At 44.7% G+C, this 5,903-nt stretch overlaps 1 pseudogene; it reads right to left on the bottom strand.

The window, feature by feature from the left end:
* Nucleotides 1-4,707, bottom strand: part of LOC112077472 (neuronal cell adhesion molecule-like) — a 35,630-nt pseudogene extending 30,923 nt beyond the window's left edge.
* Nucleotides 4,708-5,903: the final 1,196 nt, after the last annotated feature.

The following is a 5,903-nucleotide window of genomic DNA, read 5'->3' on the forward strand; positions in this document are numbered from 1 at the left end:
CGTCTCCTTCGGGCCAGGATCAGGTTCCTGGGGGCACTGATCCAGAACGGAGCCGCTGGGGGGAAGGGGGGTGAGAGTCAGAGAAAGAGAGAGAGAGGGACAGACCTGAGGAATAACCCTTTTAAAAATCGGTAACACTGTAACGGTACTAGCGTTAGGAACATTACTGTTGCGGTAACACTGAAAGGTACCAGCGTTAGGAACATTACTGTTACGGTAACACTGTAAAGGTACTAGTGTTAGGAACATTACTGTTACGGTAACACTGTAAAGGTACTAGTGTTAGGAACATTCTGTTACGGTAACACTGTAAAGGTACTAGTGAAACATTACTGTTACGGTAACACTGTAAAGGTACTAGCGTTAGGAACATTACTGTTACGGCAACACTGTAAAGGTACCAGTGTTAGGAACATTACTGTTACCGTAACACTGTAAAAGTACCAGTGTTAGGAACATTTCTGTTACGGTAACACTGTAAAGGTACTAGTGTTAGGAACATTACTGTTACGGTAACACTGTAAAGGTACCAGTGTTAGGAACATTACTGTTACGGTAACACTGTAAAGGTACCAGTGTTAGGAACATTTCTGTTACGGTAACACTGTAAAGGTACTAGTGTTAGGAACATTACTGTTACGGTAACACTGTAAAGGTACCAGTGTTAGGAACATTTCTGTTACGGTAACACTGTAAAGGTACTAGCGTTAGGAACATTACTGTTACGGTAACACTGTAAAGGTACCAGTGTTAGGAACATTTCTGTTACGGTAACACTGTAAAGGTACTAGCGTTGGAACATTACTGTTACGTAACACTGTAAAGGTACTAGTGTTAGGAACATTTCTGTTACGGTAACACTGTAAAGGTACTAGTGTAAGGAACATTTCTGTTACGGTAACACTGTAAAGGTACTAGCGTTAGGAACATTACTGTTACGGTACACTGTAAAGGTACTAGTGTTAGGAACATTTCTGTTACGGTAACACTGTAAAGGTACCAGTGTTAGGAACATTTCTGTTACGGAACACTGTAAAGGTACTAGCGTTAGGAACATTACTGTTACGGTAACACTGTAAAGGTACTAGTGTTAGGAACATTTACTGTTACGGTAACACTGTAAAGGTACCAGTGTTAGGAACATTTCTGTTACGGTAACACTGTAGAGGTACTAGTGTTAGGAACATTACTGTTACGGTAACACTGTAAGGTACTAGTGTTAGGAACATTTCTGTTACGGTAACACTGTAGAGGTACTAGTGTTAGGAACATTTCTCCGCATATTCTATCTAATCCTAACTCTCGTTGTGTCACAGACCTTTGACGTTGACTTTGATGATGTGATGGCGGAGCCTAGGCTGTTCTTGGCTGGCAGCGGTAGTCCCCGGCTCCGCCTCCATCACATCTGCGATCTTCAACGTCTTCTGGAAGTTGTTAAGGACATCCGGCTGCTAGGAAGATCGCCACTCTCCTTATACCAGGACACCTCCGGAGTCGGGCTAGCAACAACAACAACAACAAAATAAATCACTTATATATCTGTGTATTGTCCTCTCCCGAAAAGAACAGACAGACAGCTAGTCAAATGTTGTCTAGGTAACCAGCCTGATTTTYCAATACCAGACATGTTGTTGTCTTGACAAGGCAACAAAGTAGTATTGCTGAATGTCACATACAAAGATTAAACAAACCAACCTGCCCTCGTGCAAAAAAACAGAAGTAGTGCACAGCTGTGTTGTTGATGCAGTGTTGTGGGTGTACTTACAGTCCTTCAGCGATACACTCCAGCTCCAGAACCCCTCCCCTCAGGGCCATCTGGGTGCTGCTCCGCCCCGGAGGAGCCATGAAGCTGGGTCGCCGCTCCCCCGATGGACTGTCTGGAGAACAGGACAGGAAACACAATCATCTCACCACCAGAACCACACGTTCTTATACCCTGTTCACACTACTGAGCCGAGCCGAGCCAAGCTAAATAGTACTTCACTGACCTGGGTGGTGGGTAAATACAGTTGCTGTATTGTGGAAAGGGTATAACTGTCTGTAGCTGGCTGTGACCATTCAGTTCGTAGAGCCAGTAGTCCAGCGCCAGCGGCATATAGACTATTAAAGGATAGTAGTAATATCCCGTGCRGTTATGGACTGTGATAGTGGATATYTAATGAGTTAACTGTAGCCAGGCCCTACGTTGGCCCTTTCARAGGCTGKTTCCCAAATGGCTCCCTTTTCCCCTTAGTGCACTARATAGGGCCACTGGTCTAAAGTAGACACACAACACCTGGAGAGACAGGCCGTCCAGTCGGCAATCTGTTGCCATGACAACCAKGGGATCTAGGATCTCTCCCTTAGTATCCTTCCTCGATATAATSATATGACAGATTTTAGCCATAAGCTAGCTAGCTYCGGCTGCTATGATTCTGACATGTTTAGCCCTAAGCAWGKCCTTACTGAAWGGTCTTGMAAAATCTCTTGCGGGTAAATTTACAATGAGACTAGATTGAGTGAGTAGAGCTGGGGGGAATGTGTTGTATACAACACATTGACGTGAACCGCTGATTGGATGGACAGAACACAGATTGTGTTTAATGATCTTTCCATGCCTTTTTCAGGGTCAGAGACTTACATTAAAAGAACAWGGAAAGATCTAGATGAGAGAGAGAGAAAATACTGTATACGTCTCAGGCAAGAGTTTCATCATACTAGTCCTGTATGCTGTGTGCTTCACTTTGGATTTCATCATCTAACTATTGGGCTATGTGTTGAATTTAAACTAGCAGGAGCATCCTTTTTACTATGAATAATGCTAAACCAATGGGAAGCTTATGGTTAACGTTAGCAGATGAATGCCCATTGGTTAACGTTAGCAGATGAATGCCCATTGGTTAACGTTAGCAGATGAATGCCCATTGGTTAACGTTAGCAGATGAATGCCCATCCAAAGAAAGGAACATTCATTTCAGTAAAGAAAATGGATTTGATTGGTTGCTTTTTCTTGATGGGTTTCCTACAAATGAATCCACCTTTTAGGCATTTGGTTTTCCAAGTGAGAAGGTAAGCTAAGTTAACACAGTACAGGGTAAAGGGAGAGGATTTAGTTATGGAATGTAATTAAAATTGTTTGATGTTGTTTTGTTATATTATGTTATAAATGTTAATTTAGTCACACAGGATGAGTTGGGAGTAGATGATCAGGTCAGGTACATTCCAGGTAGGTTATACTACAGGTGTTGGAGTCAGGTGGGTCAGGTATATTCCAGGTAGGTTATACTACAGGTGTTGGAGTCAGGTGGGTCAGGTATAGTCCAGGTGGGTTAGAATAAAAGGAGGAGTTGGGATGGGGCTGGGTTCACTTTGGGGTAAGGGGGTAAACCAGCACTCACCAAGAAATAAATTGTTCGTATAATTGTACAAATCTGCCACAGTTTCATTGATTGCATCCACTGTAAAAATCAATCAGAACATCATGAGCATGCAGTACTACATAGACATGTACAGGGAACAACCAGGGGGAGATTCAGTTTGGAGAGACAGGGATATCATCACACAAATATCATCAGACAGATATCATCACACAAATATCATCACACAGATATCATCACACACATATCATCACACACATATCATCAAACAACAACAGCAACATGAAAGGACAGTTAAAAAATATATCACACATTCAAATGATGAGTATTACAAAATACTCTAGAAAATTATCACTGTATTAAAATATTGCAAAACAAGGCAATGTGAAGATGCACAGAAACATGTCAACATACAATGACAAAATGTCAAGGTGTCCGCTAACACTCAGACAGGACCAGACAACTCAGGGAAGGGAGGACCCAGGGACAGCCCAGGACAAAGACCGTCTTGCCCAAATTTGCTCCCTTCGCCTTGGCCCTAACCCTTATTTGCAGATCTGAAYAGTATCGATATGTATAAGCAYTGTAGAGGTGGAGCTTCCACCTTACAGATCAGCAAACATCTAAGGTTTAGGAAGCCACTGGGACTGGTTAAAAGCCTCTGTGCTGAGTGGGATGGACACTTACTGTCCAGGACCTTGACAGTGATGGGTTGTTTCTGCTGGATGGTCTGTGTGTGGGGGAAGCGGGCGTAACAGATGTAGTCGTTCCTGGTGTCGTCCAATAGGACGTTAGAGAAGTACAGGTCTCCGTTTAACGCCTGGGACACACGCGTGTTCTGAGGCAGGCGCTGGAAGTCTGCGAGGGGGAGAGATGATGTATCACATGAACTATGTTACGCATGATGGCTGTATACAATTACACAAAATATTTATGCTTACTGACAACCAAAAACAGCCCCTATTTAATCTCAGAACACATTGTATTGCACAGTCCGGCAATATGACTTCTGGAATTGGACTTTACAGCATACTGTCTGGATGTAAACCAACACACACTGATGTAGAAATGTATGAAACCCCTTGAAGACTTACTGTTGTCCATCCAGAAGATGATGGGAGGGGGCAGGCCTGCAGGGGGTCGACACTGCAGCACCAGAGACACTCCCACCTGTACCATGATTGCCTCTTTCCTCTCCTTCGACCACAAGGGGGACCCTGCGTCACATAAACAGACATCATACAGACAGCCGTGAGGTAGGGGCCCTGTGTAAAATGTACAACAAGGAGATAGGGGCCCTGTGTAAAATGTACAACAGGGAGGTAGGGGGCCTACCTCCCTGTTGTAACATTTTACACAGGGCCCCTACCTCCCTGTTGTACATTTACACAGGGCCCCTACCTCCCTGTTGTACATTTACACAGGGCCCCTACCTCCCTGTTGTACATTTTACACAGGGCCCCTACCTCCTGTTACATTTTACACAGGCCCCTACCTCCCTGTTGTACATTTTCACAGGGCCCCTATCTCCCCTGTTGTACATTTAACAGGGCCCTACTCCCGTTGTACATTTTACACAGGCCCTACCTCCCTGTTGTACATTTTACACAGGGCCCCTCCCTGTGTAACTTTACACAGGGCCCCTATCTCCTGTTGTACATTTTACACAGGGCCTACCTCCCTGTTGTACATTTTACACGGCCCCTACTCCCTGTGTACTTTTACACAGGGCCCCTACCTCCCTGTTGTACATTTTCACAGGGCCCCTAATCTCCCTGTTGTACATTTAAACAGGGCCCCTACCTCCTGTTGTACATTTTACACAGGGCCCCTATCTCCCTGTTGTACATTTACACAGGGCTCCTACCTCCCTGTTGTTACATTTTACACAGGGCCCCTACCTCCTGTTGTTACATTTTAAACAGGCCCCTATCTCCCTGTTGTACATTTTACACAGGGCCCCTATCCCCTGTGACATTTTACACAGGCCCCTACCTCCCTGTTTTACATTTTACAGGCCCCTACCTCCCTGTTGTACATTTTACACAGGGCCCCTAACTTCCCTGTTGTTACATTTTACACAGGCCCCTACGTCCTTGTTGTACATTTTAAAGAGGCCCCTATCTCCCTGTTGTACATTTTAAACAGGGCTTCCTACCTCCTTGTGTACATTTACACAGGCCCTTACCTCCTGTTGTACATTTTACACAGGGCCCCTAACTCCCTGTTGTACATTTATACAAGGCCCCTACCTCCTTGTGTGTACATTTTACACAGGGCCCCTAACTCCCTGTGTACATTTTTACAGGGCCCCTACCTCCTTGCTGTACATTTTACACAGGGCCCTACCCTCCTTGTTGTACATTTACACAGGCCCCTTCCCACGTCCTTGTTGTACATTTACACAGGGCCCCTACCTCCTTGTTGTACATTTTACACAGGGCCCCTAACCTCCTGTTGTACATTTTACACAGTTCCCTACTCCCTGTTGTACATTTTACACAGGCCCTAACTCTCCTTGTTGTACATTTACACAGGCCCCTAATC

Source organism: Salvelinus sp. IW2-2015, unplaced genomic scaffold (genome assembly GCF_002910315.2).
Source record: "Salvelinus sp. IW2-2015 unplaced genomic scaffold, ASM291031v2 Un_scaffold4605, whole genome shotgun sequence".
Lineage (NCBI taxonomy): Eukaryota > Metazoa > Chordata > Actinopteri > Salmoniformes > Salmonidae > Salvelinus > Salvelinus sp. IW2-2015.